The sequence below is a fragment of the Saccopteryx leptura genome, chromosome 10 (genome assembly GCF_036850995.1).
Source record: "Saccopteryx leptura isolate mSacLep1 chromosome 10, mSacLep1_pri_phased_curated, whole genome shotgun sequence".
Lineage (NCBI taxonomy): Eukaryota > Metazoa > Chordata > Mammalia > Chiroptera > Emballonuridae > Saccopteryx > Saccopteryx leptura.
The window spans coordinates 80786242-80802781 of record NC_089512.1 but is presented as its reverse complement, the minus strand read 5'-3'; positions in this window follow the sequence as shown (position 1 = coordinate 80802781).

The following is a 16540-nucleotide window of genomic DNA, read 5'->3' as shown; positions in this document are numbered from 1 at the left end:
TGTGTGCATCTTTTGATTTAAGGTGTGTTTCTTTTAGACAGCATATGTATAGGTCCTGTTTTCTTATACACGCAGCTACCCTATGTCTCTTGTTCGGATCATTTAATCCATTAACATTTAAGGTTATTACTGATATGTAATTGTTTATTGCCATTTTTTTTCTTTAAAACCCTTTTTCTCTTCTGCTATATTCTTTTTTTCCTTTGATCTGTTTACAACAGGTCCCTTAGCATTTCTTGCAGCCTTGGTTTGGTTGCAGTGAAATCCTTGAGTTTTTTTTTTGTCTGTAAAGCTTTTTATTTCTCCTTCAATTTTAAATGATAGCCTTGCTGGATAAAGTAGTCTTGGTTGTAGGTTCTTGTTCTGCATTACTTTGAATATTTCTTGCCATTCCCTTCTGGCCTCAAGTGTTTCTGTTGAGAAGTCAGAAGTCATCCTTATGGGGGCTCCTTTGTAGGTGATAGTCTTTTTTTCTCTAGCAGCTTTTAATATTTTCTCTTTATCATTTAGCTTTGGTAATTTAATTATGATGTGTCTTGTTGTTGGTTTCTTTGGGTTTCTCCTTAATGGAGTTCTCTGTGCTTCCTGAACATGTGAAATGTTTTCCTGCCTTAATTGGGGGAAGTTTTCTGCTATAATATGTTTGAACAAAATCTCTATCCCTTGTTCTTTCTCTTCTTCTTCAGGAACCCCTATGATGAGGATGTTATTTCTCTTCATGTTGTCACAGAGCTCTCTTAGAGTTTCCTCAGACTTTTTGAGTCTCTTTTCTTTTTTCTGCTCTGCTTCTGTGCCTTTATTTATTGTGTCCTCTAACTCACTGATTTGATTCTCTGCTTCATCCATCCTGCTTTTAATTCCTTCCATTGTATTCTTTATTTCAGATATTGTATTTGTCATTTCTGTCTGATTCTTTTTTATTATTTCAATGTCCTTTTTTATATTTGTTATCTCTTTATTTAGGTTTTCGTAGTGGCCATCTATGGTTGTTCTAATATCTTTGAACATCCTAACAATCGTTATTTTAAACTGTGTATCTGGTAATTTGGTTATATCTGATTCACTTAGGTCCTTTTCTGGGGATTTCTCTTGGTTTATTTGTGTTGTATTTCTCTGCCTCCACATTTTCTCTTCACAGGAGTGGCTGTGATCACGTGCTCGGGTGCACAAGTGTTGGTGGCCTTGGCCTTTGCCCCGCCCTTGTGTGTGATGTTATGCTCGGTCCTGAGGGCACTGGCGAGCACCTTTGCTCAGCTGTGGTTCTCCGCCTGTTTCCGAGCTTTCGCCCTGCCTTTGCAGGATGATCCCACTCAAGGAACAGCTGCTAGCCTTGGCTCTACCGCCGGGCAGGGCTGCGTGCCCAAGCTCAGCTCTGTAGCGGAACTCCGCCTCTTCTGGGCTTTTGGCTCCACCCCTGCGGGAGAACCCGGCTACCAAGTCAGACCGCAAGCCTGGGTTGCAAGGGCGGGGCAAGGCTGTGCTCCTCTGCTCTTGCTCTGGGGCTGGTTTCTACCCTTTCCGGGGTTCCCACCCTTCTCCCGGAGGCTGGATTACAGGCTGCCAGCAGCTGAGCTTGACCGCTATTGCACGCCCCCTTCTCCCCAGCCGGGCAAGATTGAGCTCACACCTGAGCCCACTGGTGGCCAGCCGGCTTCCGCCCCTGCCAGCAGTACCACGCTTTTGTCTCCCACTGCCGCCCGCTCTCCAGTGCGCCCTCAGCCGCGTGGGTGGGGGCGTTGCAGCTCGGACCCTAAGACTCACTACTGTAGACCCGAAAGCTCCCTCCTTCTGTGCGACTCTGCTCTGAATGCTGCGGGGGAGCGTGTTTGGCTGCTCTCCTGCTTCCCTTTGCTGGTATTGCAGTTTCCGGGGGAAATATTCTCTTCAGCTTTGGGGAGTGACTCATCCCAGGGGTTAGGGTGGCTATCTCCCGAAATGTTTCTCCCTATGCCTCCTAGATTACACTCTCTTCCTGTTACTGTGGTTTTCTCCTCTCTCCCCCCGTCCCCAGGAGCCCCGGGTTAGTGTTTGTGAGAGAGATGTTCTGCGCGGACTCTTTAAGAAGTATCGTGGGTCTGAGAAATCAGACTCTCTCACAAACAGTATCCTGACTTGTTTCCAGCTAAATACTGTCCTTACGCCTCTTCTGGGCTCTGGGGCTGCAGGCTGGGGCTTTGTTCCTGGGGCTCATGACCCTTTCCCCTCTGCTAAACTCACTTCCTGCCACGCGAGTCTCTCCCTGCTGCCGTTCGCTCCGAGGAGCTGGGCAGCCCTCTCCGCGTTTCCGCGTTTCTGCGTTTCCGCTTTTCCTACCAGTCTCTGTGTGGCTTCTTCATCGTTCCTTGGTTGAAGAGTCCTTTTAGTTCCACAGTCTTCTTTTTATGTAAGGTTAATCCCTTCTCCTGGGTTCTGATTCTCATGCACATCCTTTAAAATTTTCTCAGCTTTCTGACTATCCCCCTCTCTCTTGTATCTTCAAATCCTTCCCTTCTCTTGCTGGTTTCTTTACTCAAGTAAATAAAGCAAAATGAAGAAGCAGCCCTCTCTCAAGCCTATATTATATCCAGTACATGTTATTACAGGTACATCTTGACAGTCACACTTTTTAAGGAATGTCTACTTACCTGCCTCTACCTCTTAGTCCAATGAATTGTTTCTGTTCTCCTGCACAGTGACACTATATTGCTCTTACCAAAGTTTCCAATGGCCCCCATATAACTTATCAATCCTCATCTTACTTGATCATCCTTGTTGATCAAACTTTCATTCTTGAAATCCTCCTTCTGTTTTGCTTCAGTGGCATCTTTAATTTTTCCTCCACCCATTCTGGCCATTTCTTTTTCATTGCTTGTTTTTTAGGGTTCTGGTCTACAGCCCCTTTTCACATCAGTACACTCCTGATAGGGGTGTGTGATGATTGTGTTCTGCCAAATCTACAATTACTATCTCTATGGCTTAAAAATCTATGTATCCAGCTCAGAAGTCTCTCATGAGACCCAATTTCAGATATCGACCTGATCCTGATACCACCACTGTATGTTTCTTGAGGACTTCAGACCCACACAGCCAAAACTAAGTTCACATCTTCCTCCTCAAGCTGGACCTCTTACTTGTTTCCTCTATTGATGAATGATACTACTATGTTCCTGGAGCTAAAACCAAAAACCTGGGAGTCTTCCTTATCTCTATTAATTTCCTTTGCTTCCAGAAGTGTTACATTGGTACCTTGAGATACAAATTTAATTTGTTCTGTAACCGAGCTCATAAGTCAGTCAACTCATATATCAGACTGCCAATACTGGATCCATGCGCCAACACGCCAACTAGCGGCAGCTTCCCATATCTCGGAATTTCACTCAGATCTCGAACAAAAATACGAACCGAGTCACAGCTTGTATCTTAAAAAAATTTGTATGTTGGTCTGTTCGTATCTCAAGGTACCACTGTATTTCGTTTTTTATTCTTTCCTAGAATATTTTGTCTGAATTTACCTTCTTTCAATTCTCTCAAATAATTCCCACACCCTCCTTAACCACCTCTCTATCCTCATCAAGTTTAGATACATGCCCTTCCTTTGTGTTCCATGTTATTTTTTATTTTGTGAAAGCATTTAGCACACCAAGTGCTTTGTTTACTTGTCTGTTTCTCCATTAAGTAGGGGTGAGTGAATAAATCCCCCCCTTTTACTGCTTTTCATTTAAATCTTTCTCTAGGCAAAAATGATATAAATAGAATTAATTTCAGAAAATTATTTTAGATACATTTCCCGTGGAAATATTATTACAAATGGTAGTTGGGTTTTCAGATAATCCAATATCTTAATTCATAATATGGCTCAAATCAACTTATAATACCCTTGAAATTTTCCTATGTATGACCATTGCTCTGTGAAATCTCATTTTTTCTTTAAGCCCCTTCCCTATTTATCTACATTTATTTCCAAAGCATCTCAGCCACACAATGGGTTAAATAAGCTTATATGAATTTGTATGGGATCTCTTTGCAGCATTGATTGTCTGGGAAATATCAAATTGCAGTTCTTAGCAAGAAGAGAATATGTTAGCACAAAGAATGTTTATTCCCCTAGTGGAATCTACATCAATAGATTATTCCTTTATTTATGGAAAAATGAAATGGCTGGAGGTTGTGACTGCCACAATGCCTATGACCCATTATCTATCAATTACTGAAATGAGATTGCAATTTCTTCATACACAATTTCTCTAGATCATTGCTAAGGCAGTCAGTGGCCACCAAGGATAAAAGTAGTTATGGCCTGGAAATAGGCCAGGTCAGCCATTTATATTATTTATGTGTATAAATGTTGATTATATAGGTTTACAAAAGGTGGAGGAGTCTACACACACACACCTATTTCAGTGAAAACTATCTTGTGAAACTCTTGCAGCCTAGGCAGCAAGTATGGAGGAAAAACCTGCTGTGATGCACATTTCTTCTGCCTTAAAATTGTGATTTCCTGATAAGAGAGTCATCCTGTTGAAATACCCCAAACTGAATTTCCAATTTACTTGTACCTAAGTGGTTAATGTTCAAATTTCATTCAGGTATTGAACTCAGCCCAAGAGTACACTTGGACTGTCATCTTAGCAAAAATTTATTTTAAAATATGGATATTTGCTGCGTTGTCCTTCATGTAGTTAGGTTGCCTGATGCTTTGGCTGAAACAAAGCATCTCTTTGGGGCTGCCAGCACAAGGTTATTTGTGTCCTTTGATTTCTGGCAGCCAACAGGAACACCATGGGACCTCCCAGTGTCCTTGTGCAGAAGCAAGGGCTTGGGTGCTGCTGGTCAAACACAAAGTTTGCATATATTAGTCCTTCACATAAATGCAACTACTTTGTTGCTCTACTCACCTACACTTAATTGCTTAAGAAATAATTTCAGTACACACTCTTGATGTAGTTTTATAATATCTTTATGTCCTGTAGAGTTTATATTCAAAAGGAATCATTTGGCCTTTATATTTTAGTGATAACAGCTTATCCAAAGCTGTAGCTTACATTTTGGAGGTATACTCACTAAATTCTGTGAATAATAATTTTATACATAAGGCTAGAGTGTTACCCAGGAAGTAAGGTATGCTAAGAGCAATCACTAGTTAGGACCATTACCTGTATGTGGGAAATAGTGTTTGGTCTAAGGATTACAATTTGTTACTCAATATATATTGAACCTGTGGAATGCTTTAAGTATAGCCCAAGGCATGATAGGGAAGTTTAAGACTTTATCTTTGATTTAGCCACTCTGAATACATACTCATGAAATGGTCCTAAAACATTCCCTAGGCAATATTTTATTAACTACAAGCCCATAAATTGAATCTGTAGTAGGTGTGCAGGTTCGAGTCAAAGAGTGACCAGAGTGAGGAAAAACTCATTTGTTGAACACATTCTAGAAAAGCTTTATTGGGTGTCTTCTTTGTGCCAGGCACTGTGCTACGTTAGACACTAAAGATACCAAGATAAAGTCATGTCACTTGCCTCAAGATCTTAAGAGTAAGACAACATGTAAAAATAAAATGGGCATACTGCTGTAGGAATACAAAGAAAACTCTGAGAAGAGGTGAAGTTTTCAGGGGCGTGAAAAGAATCTGTAAAACCCTGTGACTACACTTGTAAACAGAGCTGGTGCTCACAGAGTTTGGTTCCTCGTTACCTTGGATAGAAATTATTTATCATGCCAAAACTGTCCCAGTCACTCACTCTGTCAACACACTGACTATTTAGAATTCAATAAAGTAAGAAAGCTGAACTTTGCAAACTTTATGTCAGCCTTTAAGATACTGATCAAATAACAGCATAAAGAAGTGCTTTGCAATTCAGTTTGTAAAGATTGTGTGAGCATGTGGGACAATAATTGAACAAATATTTGTACATGTGGTGAAGTAGCACAGGCCAGCTAAGTGGGACTTGCTGGTATTGGGAGAAAGAAATATATTACTGTATGGCCAATAGTCATGGCCATCACTGCCAGGCACATACAGGTTCCCATTAGATTCGGGCAGATGGTAGAGAAACAGTGGAGCCTAAAACTGGTGGGCCATGCCTTTATTCTAGCCTTGCACTGGCGGGCGAGTAAATGCACACAGTGGGAAAACACTTCCTTTTCCATTCAGGACTCCTAAAGCCACTGACACATCCAGGTTATCCTAGAATCAAAGGCCCCCACCAGTTCAGCGGAGCTCACAAAGCCCTTCACCTCTGTTCCCCATCTGCATACCTTCTCCCTTCTCATCTCTGCACAAGCTAGCTTCTCCTTCAGCACCCCGCCATCTTGACTGCTTCTTTCTGCAAAAACGTGGCCTCTGGCCTCCTTCTTCACAAACTTTTCTTGGCGCAACAACTCCTCCAATACATTAGCATAATAAAGCCCCTTCCCAAGCAGAAAGGTAATTAGCAGTATCTCGTGAGCAGTGGCCATATTTAACAATAAAAGTGAGCAAAATCAAATAATACAAATTTTACAAACTTATTTGCCCAACAATTACTAACAAAGATTCTTCCTGACTTCTTACAGTACTCAAATCTGTATCAACAGCTTTTCTCACTCTAACATGCCTACCTGCAGACATTATCATCCTGAAATACTATAACCCATCACAGTTTCATAGAAATATAATGTGAGCTACATATGATATATTGTAAACTTCCTATTAGTCACATTTTAAAAGGGTAAAAAGAATAAAATTAAGTTTAGCAATATATTTTATTTAATCCAGTATAAAAAATATTATTTCAGCATGTAATCAATGTAAAAATTATTAATGAGATGTTTTACTTTTTCTTCCTGTATTCTGCATCTGTTGTGCATTTAATAATTATGGTACATCTCAACAAAGAGTAGTCACATTCCAAGAACTCGATAGCCACATGTGGCTAGTGGCAACCATATCAGGCAGTGAAGCCCCCTTACCCCTATTGTGTTTTTGGGAGTCTCTACAGGAGATGATTCTTCAATCTTTTTTGGGAACCTCATTCCCATTGTCATTGGTGCTCTGAAATGCTCTTAAATGTAGCCCAAATTCCTATGGCAACATTTGACTGTTTCTTCTTATCTCATGCTGTTGTGGATGAAAAAGGGGTTCTATGGAACATGACTCCACAGGATGATCTGATCATAAATCCCTAACTGGAAAGGTCACGGTGAGTTGTCATGCCCAATACATATAGGTTCTTTGTAAAAGGCTCATCCTGGCCTTAAGCAAGCCCTGTCCATTGTTTCTGAGCATCTAGGTTAACAAACTTTTGAAATGACCCCTTTCACATCTCTCTTTCTAAAGTGTGACCTCATTTAAGAGAGCACATAATCCATCTGAAGGAAATAAGACAGAACAGGTATTTTGCTCTCCTCACTGATCTGAGGAAGGAACGCTTTCCTCTGAAGCTGAGCAAAGCAGAGGGTCAGAGGCAGAGGGAAGGAGCAAGACTGAGGTGGATGATCAAGCAGAAGAAAGACCACGCTAGCTCTGCCTAAGATTGTAGACATGGGGCGAGTATGGATGGCAGGCTCTGACAAAGGTTTTCAGTACAGGGTGCCTGCAAGAGCTGGAGCCTGTGCCAGCAGCTTTGTGTGCTCCCGGCTCCATGATCACAGGCAGTGTGCATGTGAGTGGCTCCACCTGGCACCACTGGCATGGGCGCATGCATGCAGGCTTGAGGGCTTAGCCTGAGGTTATCTGTGATATACATCTGTGTTGGCTGCTACCACCATATTTGTACACTCCCAGCTCCACAACCATCGGCACGGGATGTGTGCAAAGGCCAGGATCCCTGGGCCTGGGCCTGTCCAGGAGGTGTGGCTCCACAGGCCTGCATTCATGGCTCTGACTGAGATCACATGCACTGCCACCTGAGTGGACAGGTGCAAGCCTCCATGTGCACTGCCAAAGCCGTGTGGGCTACACAAGGGAGAAGCCTGTGGAGAATAGACCTGCAGAGCACTGAGGTATACTAGACATGCCTGGAGGCCCTTAGAAAGATGTTTGACTTGCAATTGGCTCCTGGCTGTGGCATGCTGAGACATGCTAGACCTGTCTGCCAGCCTTTAGAAAGGCCCCTGATCAGAAATTGGCTCCCTGCCCTGCCTGCTCTCACTGGCAGCTCTGGTTGGCAGAGCCTTACCCAGAACTGTGCTTTGAGCAGTACTGGAGGAAGTACTTGGCTGCTCTTAGAGCATTTGCTCTGTAAGCAGTGGCTGAGGTGAATCTCACAGCTAAATTCCCAGGCTGCTAGCTCAGATGGGAGAGATGTGGGGAGAGGCACCTGGAAAATTGAGTCTCCCACTGTCAGAGCCCCCAAGTGAAACAACAGCAAACCTCTTTTCAAGAGCACCACAGAGTCAAAAACTGTAGTACAGTGCCACCTACCAAAAAAAAGAAAGAAGCTACCTCTCAAAACTAGCACAAAATTACATTTTTATAACTTACTTTTCTTTTTTTTTCCATTTTGGTCATTTTACCTTCTTTCCTTTTTATTCTTTCCTTTTCCTTTTGAACTTTGTTATTTGGAGTTGTTACATTTTCCATTCTTGTTTTTTATAAGGGTTTCATTTCAAAAACCTTTACTTTTTCTTCTTTTTTCTTTCTCTTTTTCTCTCATTTGATCATTTATCAAAAATTATTATATTTTGGATTCATATTTTTTGTGGCATTTTGTGTGTTTTTACTTAATTTTTTATTTCTTTTGTCATCTCTCCTCACTTCCTGCTCCTTGTTCTCTGTAATTTTTGTTCCATTATCATTATAGAATTTTTATTTTTTCACTGTATCTTTTCAATTTTTATTTTATTTTTTAATTGTCTCTTATTAGTGTTATTAACAATACCACTCTCAAATCCTATTAAGAAAAAAGGAATCAAACATTATGGATACAAAAGAAAGAGATGTAGCTCAGATAGATAATGAAAAATCTCTGGAAAAATTTCAATTGCTTGAAAATCTTGGAGTTAAGTGACAGAGAATTAAAAATTGAAGTCCTAAAAATACTCAGAAAAATACAAGAAAGCACAAAAAGGCAATTTAGAAAGCTCAAAAAAACAATTTACTAAACAAAAAGAATACTTCACCAAGAAAATTGAAACTATAAAAAGGAACCAAACAAAGATGAAAAACTGAATCCATGAACTAAAAAATGAGGTAACAAGCTTAGCTAATAGAACAGGTCAGATAGAGGAGAGAATTAGTGACATAGAAGACAAACAACTAGAGATTCTAAAGAGAGAAGAGGAGAGAGACTCATGAATTTAAAAAAAAAATGAGAAAGCCCTATAGGAATTGTCTGACTCCATCAGAAAGAGCAACATAAGAATAATGGGTATATCAGAAGGAGAAGAGAGAAAAAATGGAATGGAGAACATATTCAAACAGATAATCGATGTGAATTTCCCAAGCCTGTGGAAAGAATTAGAGACTTGAATCCAAGAAGCAAACAGAACACTGAGTTATCTCAACCAAAACAGACATATTTTGGCATATCATTTCGGGGCACATCATAATGAAATTATCACAAACCAATGACAAAGAAAAAAAATCCTCAAGGTAGCCAGGGAAAAGACGAATACAACATATAAAGGAAGACCCATTGGACAATCATCAGATTTCTCAGCAGAAACTCTAGAATCCAGAAGAGAGTGGACCCCAGTATTTAAAGGACTGAAAGAGAGGAACATTCAGCCAAGACTATTATATCTATCAAAGCTATCTTTCAAATACAAAGGGGAAATGAAAACATTCACAGATACAGAAAAGATGAGGGAATTTATCTCCAGAAAATCCCCATTTCAGGAAATAATAAAGGAGGTTATCCAACAAGATACAAAGAAATAAACAAAACAAAATCACAAGTAAAAGTTCCAATAAGGTCACAATAAAAACAAGATTAATCTGTGACAATACAAACAAAAAACGGGAGAGGACAAAGATGAACAGAATAGCAAAGGGTGATGGAGTGCAGAAGCACTCATGCGATAACATACCACAATGAATATGATATTTATCCTTTTTATTACTTAGTGGTAACCACCCTTGAAAAACCACTACAGAAACACATGGCTTAAAAAAGAAGAGAGGGAGCTCCAAGATGGCAGCGGAGTAGGTGGACGCCCAGACGCCCAGTTCTCAACACCAAACTGGAATACAAATCAATTTAGGAAAAATCAGCATGAAAAACCAACACTGAACTGCAAGAACAGTTCTCAAAAACCAAGGAGCAAAGAGGAAGCCACAATAATCCTGGTAAGGAGTGCCTGAGTCTCCTCTGCTTACAGGAACGGAAGGAGGGGGGTGAGGCTGAGAGCCCAGAGAAGATTTCACAGAGGAAAAAGAGCAGAAACTACTGCTCACAGCCACTTACCTGGCGACCAGAGAGCAAGGTGGGTTGAAAAGACCAGCTTATCTCCCAAGTGGAAAGGACAGGGAGAGGGACAGACTGTGAGGGGCTAAGGTATGAAAGAAACGAAATAAAAGAGCTGACTCATTCATGCTGGAGGCGGCCATAGCTGGGGGAGGGACTGAACCTTTCACAAAACAGAGCTGAAGTGCTTCCGGATCAGAGATCTCCGGACATCTATCCAGCTCCAATCAGCGCAACAAGACAAAGCTGAAAACAAGAAGTGGGGAGGAGGGGCAGTAACTCAGGTCTCCATGGAGATCTGAGATACACCTCCCCCTACTGAAGCTGAGAAAAAACCCTGCCCCCAGTGAGATTAGTTGGTAGAAGAGACCTTCAGCGTCTCAGGTTACACCCACAGAATTCCTGGTTACAGTTTCAAGAAAGCCCCCTGCTGAGATCAGTTAACAAGACTATCACCTGTTAAGAAAACAAACAAATCAAGACTTCAAAGCTGCCCAAATCCGAAAGTGGATTACAAATAATAGCTGATACCAACCCAAGAAGACCTAGAAATAACACAACTGAAAACTGGAGGCAGACAAAACCAAGCCTAGACTCAACCAACTCTACAAATAAAACACCATGATGAGAAGACAAAGGAGTGCAACCCAAATGAAACCACAAGAGACCTTTGAGAGATGAGCTGAGTGATATGGAAATAATCAAACTTCCAGATGCGGAGTTCAAAATAATGATTGTAAGGATGCTTAGGGATCTTAGAACAACAATGGAGGGGCAGTTTGAAAACCTAAATAAAGAAATAGCAAGTATAAAAAAGAACCAGTCGGAGATGACAAATACAATATCAGAAATAAAGACCACAATGGAAGGAATTAAAAACAGGATAGATAGAGCAGAGGATCGAATCAGCGAGTTAGAGGACAACTGGAATGAAGGCATGAAAGCAGAGAAGAAAAGAGAAAAGAGACTCAAAAAGTCAGAGGAAACTCTAAGAGAGCTCTGTGACAACATGAAGAGAAATAACATCCGCATCATAGGGGTTCCTGAAGAAGAAGAAAAGGAACAAGGAATAGAGATGTTGTTCATTCATATAATAGCTGAAAATTTTTCTAAATTAATGCAAGAGAAACTCTCACAAGTCCAAGAAGCACAGAGGACTCCATTAAAGAGAAACCCAAAAAACCTACACCAAGACACATCATAATTAAAATACCAAAGCTAAGCAATAAAGAGAAAATATTAAAAGCTGCAAGAGAAAAAAAAGTTATCACCTCCAAAGGAGCCCCCATAAGTATGACATCCGACTTCTCAACAGAAACACTTGAGGCCAGAAGGGAATGGCAAGAAATATTCAAAGTAATGCAACCAAGACTAATGAAGGAGAAATAAAAAGCTTCCCAGACAAAAAACAACTCAAGAAATTCATTACAACCAAACCAATGCTGCAGGAAATGTTAAGGGCCCTGTTGTAAACAGATCAAAGTGGGAAAAAAATATAGCAAAAAAAGGAATACACCTTTAAAGAAGAAAATGGCAATAAACAACTACATATCAATAATAACCTTAAATGTAAATGGATTATATGATCCAATCAAAAAACATAGGGTAGCTGCGTGGATAAGAAAACAGGACCCATATATATGTTGTCTACAGGAGACACACCTTAGAACAAAAGACACACATAGATTGAAGGTAAAAGGATGGAAAAAAACATTTTATGCAAACGGAAATGAAAAAAAAGCTGGGGTAGCAATACTTATATCAGACAAATTGGACTTTAAAACAAAGGATATAGTAAGAGATAAAGAAGGCCACTACATAATGATAAAGGGAGTAATCCAACAGGAAGATATAACTATTATAAATATCTATGCACCTAATATAGGAGCACCCAAATATATAAAACAGACTTTGATGGATTTAAAGGGTGAGATCAACAGCAATACTATAATAGTAGGCTATTTCAATACCCCACTAACATCACTAGATAGATCCTCAAGAAAGAAAATTAACAAAGAAACAGCAGACTTATTGGAAACACTAGAACAACTCGATTTAATAGATATCTTCAGAACCTTTCACCCTAAAGTAGCAGAATATACATTCTTTTCAAGTGCTCATGGTACATTCTCTAGGACAGACTACATGTTAGGGCACAAAAGAGCTCTCAACAAATTTAAGAAGACTGAAATCATATCAAGCATTTTCTCCAATCACAACGGCATGAAACTAGAAATGAATCACAGCAGAAAAGCTCAAAAATTCTCAAACACATGGAAACTAAATAGCAGGGTGTTAAATAATGAATGGATTAAGAATGAGATCAAAGAAGAAATAAAAAAATTCCTAGAAACGAATGACAATGAGCATACAACAACTCAAAATTTATGGGACACAGTGAAAGCAGCGCTGAGAAGGAAGTTCATAGCACTACAGGCACACTTTCAGAAGCTAGAAAAAGCTCAAATAAACAACTTAACCCTGCATCTAAAAGAATTAGAAAAAGAACAGCAAGTAAAGCGCAAATGTAGAAGAAAGAAGGAAATAATAAAGATCAGAGCAGAAATAAATGACATAGAAGCTAAAGAAACAATACAGAGGATTAATGAAACTAGGAGCTGGTTCTTTGAAAAGGTAAACAAGATTGATGAACCTTTAAGTAGACTCACCAAGAAAAAGAGAGAGAGGACTCAAATAAATAAAATTAGAAATGAGAGAGGAAAAATAACAACTGACACAACAGAAATACAAAATATTGTAAGAAAATACTATGAAGAACTGTACGCCAAAAAACTAGACAACCTAGATGAAATGGACAAATTCCTTGAAACATACAATCTTCCAAAAATCAATCTGGAAGACTCAGAAAACCTAAACAGATCGATTACAACAAATGAGATCGAAACAGTTATCAAAAAACTCCCAACAAAGAAAAGTCCAGGGTCCGATGGCTTCACAATGGAATTCTACCAAATATTCAAAGAAGAACTAACTCCTATCCTTCTCAAACTATTTCAAAAAATTCAAAAGGAAGGAAGACTTCCAAGCTCCTTTTATGAGGCGAGCATAATTCTGATTCCAAAATCAGGCAAAGACAACACAAAGAAAGAAAATTATAGGCCAAAATCTCTGATGAATATAGATGCTAAAATCCTCAACAAAATATTAGCAAATCGGATCCAACAATATATGGAAAAAATTATACACCATGATCAAGTGGGATTTATTCTGGGGAGGCAAGGCTGGTACAATATTTGCAAATCAATCAATGTGATTCATCACATAAACAAAAAGAAGGAGAAAAACTATATGATAATTTCAATAGATGCAGAAAAAGCATTTGATAAAATCCAGCACCCATTCATGATCAAAACTCTCAGCAAAGTGGGAATACAGGGAACATACCACAACATGATAAAAGCCATCTATGAGAAACCCACAGCCAACATCATACTCAATGGGCAAAAATTAAAAGCAATACCCTTAAGATCAGGAACAAGGCAGGGGTGCCCCCTTTCACCACTCTTATTTAACATAGTCCTGGAAGTCCTAGCCACAGCAATCAGAGAAGAAGAAGAAATAAAAGGCATTCAAGTTGGAAAAGAAGAAGTAAAACTATCATTATTTGAAGATGATATGATATTGTATATAGAAAACCCTAAAGTCTCAGTCAAAAAACTACTGGACCTGATAAATAAATTCAGCAAAGTGGCAGGATATAAAATCAATACTCAGAAATCAGAAGCATTTTTATACACCAAAAATGAACAGTCAGAAAGAGAAATTAAGGAAACAATCCCCTTCACAATTACAACCAGAAAAATAAAGTATCTAGGAGTAAACTTAACCAAGGAGACTAAAGACTTGTACTTGGAAAATTACAAAGCATTGATAAAAGAAATCAAGAAAGATACAAACAAGTGGAAGCATATACCGTGCTCATGGTTAGGAAGAATAAACATCATTAAAATGTCTATATTACCCAAAGCAATTTATAAATTCAATGCAATACCAATTAAAATACCAATGACATACTTGAAAGATATAGAACACATACTCCAAAAATTTATATGGAACCAAAAGAGAACACGAATAGCTTCAGCATCTTAAAAAGGAAGAATAAAGTGGGAGTTATCACACTTCCTGATATCAAGTTTTACTACAAGGCCGTTGTACTCAAAACAGCCTGGTACTGGCATAAGAACAGGCATATAGATCAATGAAAAGGAACAGAGAACCCAGAAATAAACCCACAGTTCTATGGACAACTGATATTTGACAAAGGAGGTAAGGAAATACAATGGAGTAAAGACAGCCTCTTGAACAAATGGTGTTGGTAAAATTGGACAGCTACCTGCAAAAAAATGAAACTAGATCACCAGCTTACACCACTCACAAAAATAAACTCAAAATGGATAAAAAACTTAAATGTAGGCTGTGAAACCATAAGCATCTTAGAAGAAAACATAGGCAGTAAGCTCTCCGACATCTCTCGGAGCAATATATTTGCTGATTTATCTCCACGGGGAAGTGAAATAAAAGACAGGATAAACAAATGGGACTATATCAAACTTAAAAGCTTTTGCACAGCTAAAGACAACAAGAACAGAATAAAAAGACAAACTACACAATGGGAGAACATATTTCACAATACATCTGATAAGGGGTTAATAACCAAAATTTATAAAGAACTTGTAAAACTCAACACCAGGAAGACAAACAACCCAATCCAAAAATGGGTAATGAATAGACATTTCTCCAAAGAGGACATACAGATGGCCAACAAGCATATGAAAAAATGCTCAACATCACTAATCATTAGAGAAACGCAAATTAAAACCACAATGAGATATCACTTCACACCAGTCAGAATGTTGCTCATCAACAAAACAACACAGAATAAGTGCTGGCGAGGATGCAGAGGAAAGGGAACCCTTCTGCACTGCTGGTGGGAATGCAGACTGGTGCAGCCATTGTGGAAAACATTCTCAAGAATTGACCATATGTTGGGCCACAAAACTAATATCAACAAATTCAGAAATATTGAAATTATACCAAGCATATTCTCTGACCACAAAGCTTTGAAACTAGAATTCAACTGCAAAAAGAAGTGAAATCCATAAAAATGTGGAAATTAAACAACATACTTCTAAAAAATGAGTGGGTCAAAGAAGAAACAAAAGCGGAGATCAAAAGATATATACAGAAATGAAAATGACAATACAATATATCAGAATCTCTGGGATGCAGCAAAAGCAGTAATAAGAGGGAAGTTCATATCACTATAGGTCAGTGGTTCTCAACCTTTCCAATGCCGTGACCTCACAATACAGTTCCTCATGTTGCGGTGACCCCAAACCAAAAAATAATTTTGGTGGCTACTTCATAACTGTAATTTTGCTACAGTTATGATTCGGAATGTAAATACCTGATATGCATTATGTATTCTCATTGCTACAAATCAAACATAATTTAAATATAGTGATTAATCACAAAAATAATATTTAATTATATATTGAGAAATATTTATTACTAATTTCAAGAAATAAGATTTCACCACGGCATAGCATGGGTTTAAATATAACAACAATTCCAAATAAATAAGATTTCACCATGGCATAGCATGGGTTTAAATATAACAGTAATATAACAGTAAACAACAGTGCAATATTTTGCAACAGTATGCTGCCAAATTCAGTGAGATGGTTGTGGTTGCTTCCTGCTTACCAATTCAGAAATTCTTGGGGCAGTCTTTGCAAGGGCACAGTGAAGATCATTTTCCACAAGTCTACCTCGGTATTTAGACTTGATTACCAGCAAGCTAGAAAACCCTGTTTCGCAAAGATATGTTGTTGGAAAAAGAAGAAGGCGCAGCACAGTCTCAGACAGAATAGGATATAACTGTAAACACTTAATCCAGAATTTTGTCAGTGGCATTGTAGAGAAATCTGTTCTCGCTGCATCATTGTTAATTAGGTCAATGAACTCTTCTTGTGCTGTCTCTGGAACATCTTCACCTTTCACTGTGAATGGACTTCTGGCAAGTGCAAATGGGGTGTCAGGTAGATTAAGAAAGTATGATAAAATTTCATCTGCAAGCATATGCAAATATTCTTTCACAGAAGTTGAGCGCTTTAAACAGTCGGCTGTTTTGGCAACTGTGCAATGAG